Source organism: Hevea brasiliensis, chromosome 4 (assembly GCF_030052815.1).
Source record: "Hevea brasiliensis isolate MT/VB/25A 57/8 chromosome 4, ASM3005281v1, whole genome shotgun sequence".
In the NCBI taxonomy this organism is placed as follows: domain Eukaryota; kingdom Viridiplantae; phylum Streptophyta; class Magnoliopsida; order Malpighiales; family Euphorbiaceae; genus Hevea; species Hevea brasiliensis.
In genome coordinates, this window is record NC_079496.1 from 55402280 (window position 1) to 55417886 (window position 15607).

A 15607-nucleotide genomic window follows, 5' to 3' on the forward strand; every position below is an offset into this window, starting at 1 on the left:
TGCTGAGGAGGTGACAACCTTCAATTCTTACGACATACGCAGATCTGGACTCCAAAAATCTCGATCGCAGTCTCTGGTTTTCCTTGATGCACTGTGTGAGAAAGCAATTCCATCGCGCTAAGCATTTCTGCTTAGTGGTGCAATAGTATAACAAGAAATAATATATACAATTAAAGAAAGAAATAAATCATAATTCAGATACTCAAGAATCAATTTAATTTTGGTATGGTATTTCTAGTATCAACAATCTTATATACTAGTTTGTTCCGCTTTGGAAGTGATTAGTTTATAACTTTTCAGTAATACTACCCAGTATACAAATTATTCTAACTGTATTGTATTTCAAGTCTCCACGGTTCTGCAATTTATATTTTTGTTATGTTTCTTTTGCTAATCTCTTTTACTCATTCATTCAATACGTAATTTAATTGTACTGAAATTTCATTATACTTAACTTAACTTAGCTTCCTGAATTGAATAATGTTTTAAATGACTGCCCATATAGCCTATACAACGACGGCATGGATAAACGGATACACTAGCACTGGGTACCTAGTACCTCGGGCCGTCACACCATCCGTCACAAAGTATCTCCCGGTGTGCAAACAGTGTGGCTAAAAAGCCATATAATCAATCACACATTAAGCCAAGTATAATAACACAATCTGTATAGCCATAGGCTATTAAAATCATAGTATGGCATAATAAGCCATAAAACACAGTGTGACGTAAAGTCATTTACAGAACAGCTGTCAGAATCCTATTGGCATGCCAACCTATCCAAACTAGTCAACTAGGCAAATTAGGGCATATTATAATGTTACATATTTAATTCTTTATTCATAGGGTTTATACATCTTTATGCCTTTCACTGGTCAATAAAATTATTGACCTTTTTTGTGACACCCCTTACCCGACTACAGTGTAGCCGTGCAAGTTATGCCACTCAGTGTGCTGGAGCACTCTATTTTATCTTAATTCATTTTTATCGTAGTTTTGAATATAACTTGTGAAATATAATTCATTTATTGAAATTGAAATTTATTTGAGGTTCCGAAAATTTTAAAGAAAATCCGGCGGAGTACCGGCTAAAAATGGAGAAAACAATTCTTTAGAACCTGTGAAAAACACTTCTAATAATCATATTCATCTATTCACAAACTCCAATATCAAAATCTCAATATTTTTCAACCATTCGTTTCTCAATCATTCATCACATTTGATAGTCATGTAACAGTCACAGATCAATATTCACTTTTCCATTAACAAACACAATTTTGCATTATTTACATGAAAATCAAAATACATTACATAAGTTTCATTTCCATAAAGGAAAATAAAAATCAATTACAAAATACCAAAATGAAGCCTAGTGTCCTACCAATGCACTGTAGACGGTGAGGTGACACGGACACTATGCAGAACTGTGAACTGCCTTACCGAATCTGTGGTCTACTGGGCCCTCTGTCCAAATCTTGATACCTACAGCGTTGCAAAGCGACGCGCTAAGCATAAAGCTTAGTGGTGCCAATAATACAAGAAAATATAATATGCAAATAAAAATAATAATTTCCTTGCTATTGTGTTCATAAGAAATGAGTAATTACTAACTTATTGTTTAGTCGAGGGCTAATCATGTTTTATGATATTAACTTCTTCATGCATTTCGTTAATTATTTTTTTTTTTTTCATGATCTTGAGCTTCCTTGTATTTTTGTAATCATTCCTAATACTTAATTTTCGTATTTTCTTTAATAATCAGTTCACAGTTATACTTTTCCATTCATTTGGTTGCCCAAGTAACCTATCTTTGGATGATCGATGGATAACGGTCGTTGGCACCGGCACTGCCTCGGGCCATCATACCATGGGACGCAGAACATCAACCACGTATGCAGTCAATATAGCTAAAAGCTATGATATCACATAATCGGGCATAAAAGCCATGAATACGGGCATAAAAGCCATTGATACGGGCATAAAGCCATGAATACAGGCACAAAGCCTTTCCTTTCGCAGTACTGCTAAAACAATACCCTATTGGCATGCCAAACTATCCAAACCAATCTAGTTAGGTATACTAGGGCATTTGATACTTTAAAATTCTTCAATCTTTGAATTTCAACTTTTGGTGTCACTATTCATTTCATTGGTCAACAAAAAAGTTGACTTTTGCATAGAAAATATGTACACTGACTCTGGCACTTCAAACATACCACATTTTTCATTTAAAACTTGTTGGCATTAAGCATTAATACCATTTCTAAGCTTTAACCAAGGGAAACAAAATTTTCAGTTTTTGAAACTTAACTTTACTATTCCATTAAGCACTGTTGCAGTGGGAATTTGAGGAAATGGTAAACATAAAAGTTGTTCCTTATTTTGTCTAGTTGAATTTCCTTTTTTGAATCACTCCATTTGGAGTTTTGTAGCTCAAGTTATGGCCAAAATAATTTTACTGTTCACGTGTCTTTATTCATCTTTGAGATTTTGGAGTGCAGCGATTTTTGGTCCAACTTTGGTCAGTAATTTGATCAAGTTAAGTTCAAAATTTGGTCTAACTTTCTTCTTATGAAATGTTCTACCATACCTTAGGTTTCCATCGGTTCAAGAATTGCCTAAATCCGAGTTTTCTAGAGAGAGTTATAGCCATCCAAACATTACTGCTCAAGTGAAAATCTGCAGAGTTGCAGGTTTGATAACTTAACTTTGCCTAATAATTTGAATGGGTTAATGGCATAATTTGGGGTAATGTTCTTCATGAAAGTTGTTTGTCTATATCCTATCTTGTTGCTGTAAATATTTCAGGTCAATTTGACCATTCTACAGTGAGTTATGGCCAAATGAACAGCGATCTTGTTCATTTGGTCATTTCTCTGCAGTTGCGGTATCCGGATTGGGGTCAAATTTTGGTCCTCTTGCTTTGGTCTTTTGGGCATGGTTTCTTCAGAAAAAATGTGCCATTATAAGCCTAGTTTCATGTCCAATTGGCCAAACACCAATTGGACTAACACAGCCAAGGATATGGCAGTCCAAGTGGACTGAAATCTCAGCCATCATCTTTCTTGTCTTTAGGCGACCTACCATTCCACTTTGCCATGCCATTTTTCAGTCCAATTTATGGTCAACATACCTCAAATGGTCACTAATTGACCATTAGAATGTTCTTTAACCAATTCATAAGCCAAGTCAAATTTTCATTCCTAAACCCTAGCTAAATTTCAAAGTTTTCACAATTTCCCTACTTTCAAATTTCAAAACTTAATCAATTAAATTCCTATCACTTCTCATGCATATAACCTCATCAATCATCATCACTAATCATGTATATATGCAGGAATTCATCAAACCCCATAAGGTTCCCAAGGTTGCTGAATTAGGGATGTTTAATTCCTTAACTAATTCTTTCAATTTCTTGAATTTCCCACTTAATTTGGCATGCATACTACACCTAAAATTGAAAGAAAAGGTTTTAGTGCACTAACCTTTAAGTGGCAGAATTTCTCCAAGCTTAACTTCACTTTCCTTGTACTCTCTTGGCTGCCAAACACTTCCTCTAGGTCCAAGGATTCATTTTAGTGTTGGGGTCTTGAGGAAATATGGTGAGGAAGCATGAGAAATGAAGCTTTTGTTTGAAAATCAATGGAGGGAGAAGAGGGAGAGATTCACGTCTTGAGGAAGAAGAAGAAGAAGAGCAGCTGGTTTTTAATTCCTTTAGCCTTCATTTTGTCTCTTTTATTTGTTAATTTGATAGTTGTTTAAAGGTAATTGGTTAGAGCTCTTAATGACATCATCAAGATGTCATAAATGAGCCTTTCTTTGATTTTTCTTTTCTTTTCATCACTACTCAATTTCAATTTAATTTTTAGTAATATTTATTCATATTTTAAATCATAATAATTATTTACTCAAGTGGACAAGTCGGTCAAAAATCACCACTGAAGGCGAAATGACCAAAATGCCCTCTGTTTGGCTTAACGGGTCAAAATTGTCTGTACCGATTGAAAAATTTTTCTAAATATTTTCTTGGCATTCTAATGCCATAGGAACCTCAATGACCCTTCTCTGGAGTCTCAAAAATTATTTTATAATTTTTCCCCCGGGTCTAGGGCTCCTCGTTGCGAACCGCAACTTCCCTCACAGTTACCCATCGCTTGGGCAGGCTCATTTAACTTGGTTGTATTTTATTTCTAAAATTTTTACTATATTTTTCTTATTAATATTTTAGTTAATTTTGGTAACTAACTTTAGTTTAAATATTTTTCGAACGTTCTAGGTATGGGACCGACAGGTCAGGAGCAGTGAGAATGTACGGAGTTGCTACCGGGAGGGTGTTACATTTTTATGCATCATGGATAGGTTGATTCTAGCATCAACATGTCACAATTTACAATTCCATATGTTGTCAATATAATGCAATTTACCCTTTTCACAAGTTGGCATTCATTGCCAAATCACTTTAAGCATCATTTTATGTAATTACCAATTTTCAATTTTAGTATGCTAGATTGGTCTAGCTTAAAGTCCTATTTTCCTTGGTTTTTAGCTTCTGGTCAAAGATGCAAAATTGTAGCTCTATGTCTTATTGCACGCGGGGAAAAATTTCAGGTTATTTCGAGTTGTATAGACCAAGTTATGGTCAATTTACTAAAGCTGGACATATTACACCTTTACTTCAAAATTTGGTCAATTTCTCAATTTTTGTGTGCTAGATTTGTCTAGCTTAAAGTCCTATTTCTCTTGGTACTATTCCCTTCAATTCATTCCCTTAGTCAACCTATAATGTTGACCCTTGATGCACTCTACGTGAGTCAATTCTAATGTTACCAATATGTCACCTTTTATAGCCCTTTAGTGTTGGTATATGTTACCAATTTCATTTCTAAGTGTATTGCAATTTACCAGATTTCGGTGTACTATTTTGACCTAGCCGGACAACCTAGTTCCCTCAGTTTTTAGGTTTCGGTCCAAACTACAAACTTGTAGGTCTATGTCTTATTGCACGCGGGTCAAAATTTCAGGTCATTCTGAGTTGTGTAGACCAAGATATGGTCTATTTACCAATGCTGGACAGAAAGCACTAAAATAGTAGGCTTAGGTCATTTTAGGTCACTTTTGGTTCGGCCAGTTTTGGTACCTGAACTTGTGCAAGCTATTTGACTTGGTTCTGGCCATTTCTGAGTTTTGGTGTCTTCATAAGAATTGTAGCTCTATGTCTTATTGCACTCGGGGTAAAATTTCTGGTCATTCTAAGTCGTATAGACAAAGATATGGTCAATTCACTAAAGCTGGACAGATTGCACCTTTAGTGCAAAATTTGGTCAATTTTAGTTCTGGCAGTTTTGGTACCTGAACTTGTGCAAGCTATTTGATTGGGTTTTGGCCATTTTTGGGTTTTGGTGTCTTCATAAGAATTGTAGCTCTATGTCTTATTGCACTCGGGGTAAAATTTCAGGTCATTCTAAGTCGTATAGACCAAGATATGGTCAATTCACTAAAGCTGGACAGATTGCACCTTTAGTGCAAAATTTGGTCAATTTTAGTTCTGGCAGTTTTGGTACCTGAACTTGTGCAAGCTATTTGACTGGGTTCTGGCTATTTTTGGGTTTTGGTGTCTTTATAAGAATTGTAGCTCTATGTCTTATTGCACTCGGGGCAAAATTTCAGGTCATACTAAGTTGTACAGACTAAGATATGGTCAATCCACTAATGCTGGACAGATTGCACCTTTAGTGCAAAATTTTATCAGTTTTAGTTCTGGCAGTTTTTGCTACCTGAACTTGTGCAAGCTATTTGACTGGGTTCTGGCAATTTCTGGGTTTTGGTGTCTTCATAAGAATTGTAGCTCTATGTCTTATTGCACTCGGGGAAAAATTTCAGGTCATTCTAAGTTGTATAGACCAAGATATGATCAATTCACTAAAGCTGGACAGATTGCACCTTTAGTGCAAAATTTGATCAGTTTTAGTTTTGGCAGTTTTTGGTACCTGAAATTGTGCAAGCTTTTTGACTGGGTTTTGGCCATTTCTGGGTTTTGGTGTCTTCATAAGAATTGTAGCTCTATGTCTTATTGCACTCGGGGCAAAATTTTAGGTCATACGAAGTTGTATAGACCAAGATATGGTTAGTTTACTAAAGCTGGACAGATTGCACCTTTAGTGAAAAATTTGTTTAGTTTTAGTTCTGGCAGTTTTGGTACCTGAATTTGTGCAAGCTATTTGACTTGGTTCTGGCCATTTCTGGGTTTTTTTTGTCTTCATAAGAATTGTAGCACTATGTCTAAAATAACCATGGTAAAAATTTCAGGTCAATTGGACCTGTTTTGAGTGAGTTATGGTCATCCCAAGGACTACTGTTCATATAGTCAAAAATCTGGGTTGCAAGGTTGCTAATCCGAATTTGGTCATTTTTAAGGTCAGTTTCTAGGCAGAATTTTGGCAACAATTCTACATGAAAGTTGGCCTATTTGGTGTCTAGTTTCACCCCCCATTGGCTTCATACCAATTGGGTTCATAGTTTGGCACTTATGGCCTAATTTAGGTACTGCCTTCAATACACAACCTGCACAAAGCACATACACTTCCAATTTGATATTCCTTCTCCTCCTCATTACTTCAATATTCAATCAATAACACTTCTATATATATATTGTACACAATTCCAGCAACAATTTTGGGTAGAATATTCAAGTGCTCAATGCACACTATTCACCATTAAGTTCAACATTCACTTCCACTAAAATTCAACATATCTCAATGTCAATATTACACAAACACTTCAGCATAATCATACTTCAATATCACTTACACTTGTTGCCCACAATTTAACATTAGCATATTTCATTAATAACTACATGTTCACACACAAATTCATGGTTTAATAGGCTGGCAAACATGGCAGTTTGCCCAAAGCATTAAGGTTCCACTACACACCCTTAATTCAAGCACTACATGCACATACTTAGATTTTAACTTGCTACTTCCTCCATTTAAGTTATTCAACCTTAGTTTCCATCCATTTGAGGTAAGAAAAACTCAACTACAATAAACTTTCATGGCTTTCCAAAATTGAATATATCAATAACTCATCAAATCCTTCAAATTTCTTCACCATCCAACTCATCTCAACCTTAATACAATCTTTAATGAAGCAAGGGATGAAAAACTAGCACTAACCTTTTTTGAGCTTGACCAAAACTTCATCAAATCCTCTTCTTTTTGCTTACATTATACTGCCCATGATGTATAGACTAAGTTTAATGAAGGAACTTATGAAAATCAAGGCTTGAAGATGGGTAGATGAAGGCTTGTATATGGGGCGGCCATGGATGAAGCTTGGAGAAATTTCAATTCGGCAAAGAAGAAGAATGAAGAAGAAGATGAATAGTGGAAAAATCTATCCTAGTGGTCCTTATATACTCCACTAATGCCCCACTAATCACAATTAAAAATTAGATTAATTCAAGATTTCCTTTAATATGCAATTATGCCCTCCAATTCCCTTAAATTACATGTTATCTTGAATTTCATTTTTCATTAAATTTTCAAAATATAATACCACTTATTTTTCATGGACATTTAAGTCAAAAGTAAACTCTAGGTGTCAATTGACCAAAATACCCCACTTCGGGTTATATTCCCGATTTTTCGGTAACACTGATTTTTGTCTGTTTCTCGATTTTTCATTTTTCTTTGTACTAATTTATTAATTTTTCTTTAATAATTATAGTGTCAATTATATTTCAGTAGACCTTTACTTACGTTTCAGAATTAAATTCTGAGGGTTCCCCGTAGTCCTGGGGTCGGTAATGGCCTTCCCAGTGCGGTCACCCATCGTTGCAGTGCCAGCTCGTTTAACTTAGCTTCATTTTCTCTCTTTCATTTGTCTTTGATTTTTCTTGCATTTTCTTCTTATTTATTTCATCATTATATGTCTTTTCATTATCATCGAAGTGTAGTTCCAGACATTCTGACTTTCAGGGACAAACATTAGCTGTCGGAACAGTAGATTGTACGGACTACGAAAATGAGGATGTTATAACTCTTCCCCTCTAAAAAGGAATTTCGTCCTCGAAATTCATCTGATTCAAACAACCGAGCTTATTGTTGTCTCATAATTTTATTCACTTTTCCATCATTGTTTTCCTCTGCCTTTAGTATTCTTACTCATGAAATTCTATTATTTATTAGTTTCTTGATCTCTAATACTAGGATTCTTTACCAGTCCTTCTGTCTCTTTTACCAATTCCAACTCTGTTAAATTACCCTTTGTCTAGGTATTCTGCTTTTATCTCATACAAGACCTTATACCTTGGTATCTTCATGCTTATTTAATAAATATCACTATACACAAACTCCATCAATGGAAGGTATCTATTCTTGCTTCCGGAGAGAGCATCAATACAATTTCTAAATGTATTCTCAATTACCTACATCATTCCTTTCTGTCAAAAATATTATAATACTGATAAGACTCCATATCTATGTCCAAATATCTTCATCCTCAAGGTGTTCTTTCTAATTTATAGCCATACTGAATTCTCAAAGCTTATAGCAATTTTGTGGTAATGGTCGTCCACATTAGTGTAACCGAGTCACTGACTTTAACTACCTTAGAAGTGTAGTCTTTCGATAGGCTAGTTCTGAAGTTTTAAATTTTTTACTAGAATTTTCACATTTATTTCCCGTAATAGTACTCTATTCGGGTGTAACTGTATCAAATTATAGATTACTTACAAATATTTTTGTTTTATTCTACCACGAAGAAGCACGTAGCTCTACACAATAATCCCATATCGGTACTGTAATCTGTAGCTTACAATACAAACATCGAGAATATTATGTAGTTATTACGTTACAACCTCATGAACTAGGTTTTATACTTCTTTTTCTAATGCCCTTTACGACTCTGAGTCCATATCTTCACTTTGAATAATCAAAAGTAAACAGATCTGCATAGTGTCACCTCCACTCTTATGAATGCAATGTATGTATGCACACTATCTTTCCACTTATTTAGCCTAGGAACGCCTAAATCGTGCTCTGATACCACTAAATGTAACACACCTCACCCGTCTACAGTGTAGCCAAGCAAAGTGTGTTACACAGAGTGCCGGAGCACCTGATCTTATCTGATTTCATTACAGTTCTTGATTTATTTATTCAAAAACTTTATTTAAGGTTTAGGCTATTTTTACTTTTATCAAAATCTAACTAATTTGGAAAATTCAAAAATTTTAATGATAATGCAGTAGAGTGCCGGCAGTAATTTGGACTAACAGTTCTTCTGAACCTGCCAAAAATAATTTCAATATATACTCAAATTCACAACTCAGAATCATTCTCAAAATTTTTCATACTCAATCTCAATCAGAATCATCATGATCAGATACTTAACTCATATATCAAACTTCTTACATTTTATTATTTTGCATAATTTGCCAACTAATTACATAAATTTGTCAAGTACAGGATGTACAAATAATTTACATTATACTTAGAATGAACAAAATACATAACATGTGTAAATATGAGCCCTATCTACATGCATTGCTGAGGAGGTGACAACCTTCAATTCTTCTGACACTTCTGCAGATCTAGACTCCAAAAATCACAGTCGACAGTCTACTGGTTTTACCTTCAGTACCTGCGCGAGGAAGCAATTCCATCGCGCTAAGCATTTCTGCTTAGTGGTGCAATAGTATAACAAGAAGTAATATATACAATTAAAGAAAGAAATAAATCATAATTCAAATACTCAATAATCAATTTAATTTTTGTATGGTATTTCTAGTATCAACAATCTTATATACTAGTTTGTTCCTCTTTGGAAGTGCTTAGTTTATAACTTTTCAGTAATACTACCCAGTATACAAATTATTCTAACTGTATTGTATTTCAAGTCTCTACGGTTCTGCAATTTATATTTTTGTTATGTTTCTTTTGCTAATCTCTTTTACACATTCATTCAATACGTAATTTAATTGTACTGAAATTTCATTATACTTAACTTAACTTAGCTTCCTTAATTGAATAATGTTTTAAATGACTGCCCATATAGCCTTTACACTGACCAGACTGGATAAACGGATACACTAGCACTGGGTACCTAGTACCTCGGGCCGTCACACGATCGGTCATAAAGTATTCCCAGTGTGCAAACAGTGTGGCTAAAAAGCCATATAATCAATCAAGCATTAAGTCGAGTATAATAACACAATCTGTATAGCCATAGGCTATTAAAATCATAGTATGGCATAACAAGCCATAAAACACAGTATGACGTAAAGTCATTTACAGAACAGCTGTCAGAATCCTATTGGCATGCCAACCTATCCAAACTAGTCAACTAGGCAAATTAGGACATATTACAATGTTACATATTTAATTCTTTATTCATAGGGTTTGTACATCTTTATGCCTTTCACTGGTTAATAATTTTGCATCATGGATAGGTTGATTCTAGCATCAACATATCACAATTTACAATTCAATATGTTGTCAATATAATGCAATTTACCCTTTTCACAAGTTGGCAATCATTGCCAAATCACTTCAAGCATCATTTTATGTAATTATCAATTTTCAATTTTAGTATGCTAGATTGGTCTAGCTTAAAGTCCTATTTTCCTTGGTTTTTAGCTTCTGGTCAAAGAAGCAAAATTGTAGCTCTATGTCTTATTGCATGCGGGGCAAAATTTCAGGTCATTTCTAGTTGCATATACCAAGTTATGGTCAATTTACTAAAGCTGGACAGATTACACCTTTACTTCAAAATTTGGTCAATTTCTTAATTTTTGTGTACTAGATTTGTCTAGCTTAAAGTCCTATTTCTCTTGGTACTATTCCCTTCAATTCATTTCCTTAGTCAACCTATAATGTTGACTCTTGATGCACTCTACGTGAGTCAATTCTAATGTTACAAATATGTCACATTTTATAGCCCTTTAGTGTTGGTATATGTTACCAATTTCATTTCTAAGTGTATTGCATTTTATTGCAATTTATCGGATTTCGGTGTATTATTTTGACCTAGCCGGATGACCTAGTTCCCTCGATTTTTAGGTTTCAGTCCAAACTACAAACTTGTAGGTCTATGTCTTATTGCACGCGAGGCAAAATTTCAGGTCACTCTGAGTTGTGTAGACCAAGATATGGTCAATTTACCAATGCTAGACAGAAAGCACTAAAATAGTAGGCTTAGGTCATTTTTAGGTCACTTTTAGTTCGGCCAGTTTTCGTACTTGAACTTGTGCAACCTATTTGACTTGGTTCTGGCCATTTCTGAGTTTTGGTGTCTTCATAAGAATTGTAGCTCTATGTCTTATTGCACTCGGGGTAAAATTTTAGGTCATTTTAAGTCGTATAGACCAAGATATGGTCAATTCACTAAAGCTGGACAGATTGCACCTTTAGTGCAAAATTTGGTCAATTTTAGTTCTGGCAGTTTTGGTACCTGAACTTGTGCAAGCTATTTGACTGGGTTCTGGCCATTTCTGGGTTTTGGTGTCTTCATAAGAATTGTAGCTCTATGTCTTATTACACTTGGGGGAAAACTTCAGGTCATACTAAGTTGTATAGACCAAGATATGGTCAGTTTACTAAAGCTGGACAGATTGCACCTTTAGTGCAAAATTTGGTCAGTTTTAGTTCTGGCAGTTTTGGTACCTAAATTTGTGCAAGCTATTTGACTTGGTTCTAGCCATTTCTGGGTTTTGTTTTCTTCATAATAATTGTAGCTCTATGTCTAAACTAACCATGGTAAAAAGTTCAGGTCAATGGGACCTGTTTTGAGTGAGTTATGGTCATCCCAAGGACTACTGTTCATATGGTCAAAAATCTGGGTTGCATGGTTGCTAATCCGGATTTGGTCATTTTTAAGGTCAGTTTCTAGGCAGAATTTTGGCAATATTTCTACATGAAAGTTGGCCTATTTGGTGTCTAGTTTCACCCCCCATTGGCTTCATACCAATTGGGTTCATAGTTTGACACTTAAGGCCTAATTTAGGTACTGCTTCAATACACAACCTGCACAAAGCACATACACTTCCAATTTGATATTCCTTCTCCTCCTCATTACATAAATATCCAATCAATAACACTTCCTTATATATATTGTACACAATTCCAGCAACAATTTTGGGCAGAATATTCAAGTGCTCAATGCACACAATTCACAATTAAGTTCAACATTCACTTCCACTAAAATTCAACATATCTCAATGTCAATATTACACATACACTTCAACATAATCATACTTCAATATCACTTACACTTGCTGCCCACAATTTAACATTAGCATATTTCATTAATAAATACATGTTCACACACAAATTCATGGTTTAATAGGCTGCCAAACATGGCAGTTTTCCCAAAGCATTAAGGTTCCATTACACACGCTTAATTCAAGCACTACATGCACATACTTAGATTTTAACTTGCTACTTCTTCCATTTAAGTTATTCAACCTTAGTTTCCATCCATTTGAGGTAAGAAAAACTCAACTACAATAAACTTTCATGGCTGTCCAAAATTGAATATATCAATAACTCATCAAATCCTTCAAATTTCTTCACCATTCAACTCATCTCAACCTTAATACAAACTTTAATGAAGCAAGGGATGAAAAACTAGCACTAACCATTTTTGAGCTTGACCAAAACTTCATCAAATCCTCTTCTTTTTACTTCCATTATACTGCCCATGATGTACAGACTAAGTTTAATGAAGGAACTTATGAAAATCAACGCTTGAAGATGGGTAGATGAAGGCTTGTATATGGGGCGGCCATGGATGAAGCTTGGAGAAATTTTAATTTGGCAAAGAAGAAGAATGAAGAAGAAGATGAATAGTGGAAAAATCTGCCCTAGTGGTCCTTATATACTCCACTAATGCCCCACTAATCACAATTAAAAATTAGATTAATTCAAGATTTCCTTTAATTGCAATTACGCCATCCAATTCCCTTAAATTACATGTTATCTTGAATTTCATTTTTCATTAAATTTTCAAAATATAATACCACTTATTTTTCATGGACATTTAAGTCAAAAGTAAACTCTAGGTGTCAATTGACCAAAATACCCCACTTCGGGTTATATTCCCGATTTTTCGGTAACACCGATTTTTGTCTGTTTCTAGATTTTTCATTTTTCTTTGTACTAATTTATTAATTTTTCTTTAATAATTCTAGTGTCAATTATATTTCAATAGACCTTTACTTACGTTCCGGAATTAAATTCTGAGGGTTCTCCGCAGTCCTGGGGTCGGCAACGGCCTTCCTAGTGCGGTCACCCATCGCTGCGGTGCCAACTCGTTTAACTTACCTTTATTTTCTCTCTTTCATTTGTCTTTGATTTTTCTTGCATTTTCTTCTTATTTATTTCATCATTGTATGTCTCTTCATTATCATCGAAGTGTAGTTCCAGACATTCCGACTTTCCAGGACAGACATTAGTTGTCGGAACAGTAGAATGTACAGACTACGAAAATGAGGATGTTACAAAATTATGGACTTAACTTGATCAAATTGCTGAATGAAGTTGGATCAATAATCTGCCAGAACTAAAATCTGCAACATGAACAGTAACTGTAATTTGGATATAACTTGAGCTACAAAACTCCAATTAGAGTGATTCAAAAAGGAGAATAAACTTAAGACAATAAGGAACATTTTCTATGAGGAAGTTTTGCCAAATTCTAACAGAAAAGTGACCAATGGAACAGTGCAACCTTAGACACCAAAACTGAAAATTTGGCAAATTTGCCTAAAAGACTTAAGTTTTGAGAAAATGACTAAAACCAACAAGTTTGGTGACCAAAATGTGGTATGTGGGTGAAGTTGCAATTCCCATACCTATTAAGCCTTAGAAAGTCAATAATTTAACTTGAATAGTGTAGTGAATAGTAACCCGAAACACAAAAATTTCGAAAACGCTGAATTTAGCACATTAGAGCTAGGTAAAAGTGAAGTTAAATTTATTTTTGGATTTATGCTAAGTTATGGTACTGAAACACTATGAAACTGTGTGTTTCAGCTGAAAAGGACTTGGAAGGTCTAAGAGACTGTGTCAAGGCCTAGAGGCGACTCACGTCAGGTTTATGCACAATAAACCTTATTTGAGCCTTTTGTCATTGAAAAATTGATTTAGTGTGATTTATGAAAATTTGAAGTTAATTATGAATTGTGTTGCCGCCTTGTGAATGAAATTATGACTTTAGAAATTTATTGGATTTCTCACGAATCATTTGAATAAAATGTTTGAAATTGATTTTTGATTCACACTTAGCATGACAGTATCTTATTATTCCTTCTCCATTTATGGGGTGAGATCAGTTATCTTTCCTCCCTCTCTGGTTTACCAGTTGAGGTTGTAGATCAGATGAGTACTCATTAGCTAGCTAGCCACCTCCCTCATTGATTTCGATTAGTGGGGCTGTAGATTGCTTTGTCATGGTGTACAATGCGGCATTGATAAAAAATTTTGTGTCATGGCTTAAGTTGTGTATGAATTGGCAACACTGTGTTCTTAAATTATTTGACTAAATTGTGTTATTATGAGTTTTGATAATTTATGAAATGTGATTGAGAAATATTTAAATTGTGTTTTGGCAATGAATGATTTATGTATTGTATTTAAAATTTTTATAGTGCACCACCGAGTAATTTTATACTCAGCGATAGCTTGTTTTGCTGTCACAGATAAAAGCAAGGAGAAAGCAGCAAAGTGAGCTGCTATCAATATTGAAGATTCCATTGATCTTTTTGTGCGGGTATTGTTTTATACCTTGTAGTTATTTTGATGTAAATATTGTAATATTTTATGTATCAATGTAAAGTTGAGCAGTTGTATAATAAATTGTAATAATATTTTTTTTGGATTTTCTTCTGTAAATTAAGATTTATATATGTGAATTTCATACTATATGCACTGTGGATGGAATTATGAAATATCTTAAGTTGATAAATTATTGGTTGAACTGTGGAATGATTTGAATTGTGTTGATTTGAGATTATTTGGAGGTTGGGAGTTGAGAAAATTATTGGAAGTGCTTTTTTCAGGTATTTGAGGAACTGTTTTCTCCAAATACAAACGGAACTCTGTCAAAATTTTTATAAAATTTGTGAAAAAATAAAAATGGACAAAAATTTTTACTAGTTTTTAAGCTTTGAATAAATGATTTTAATTCATACCAAAATGCTCAACACTTCCAAAATGTAAGAAAATAATTTTAAAATCCCTTGTAGTATACTTAATGAATTATCTATAGGTGAAGTTCGGTAGTTCATTAGGTATTCTATGGGAACATGTCATGCCTTACAGAGGGGTAAGGTGTGACAAGAAATCCTAACGAAGCACATCCTAATGGAGTTAAGGAACCTAGGGGAAGATTAAGTCTTTTCTTTCTTATTAATCATTCTATTCAGAAGTTAGACTAATGCATATTTATTTCACATTTTGATCATACGTATGCCTGGTATGCTTGCAATCCAATTCACACATGAGGAAAGGTCATATACATTTTTGACATGTGTAAATTGAGTAAAATCAATGTAACACCCCTTACCCAACATACAGTGAAGTCGAGCAAAGAAATGCCACATTCT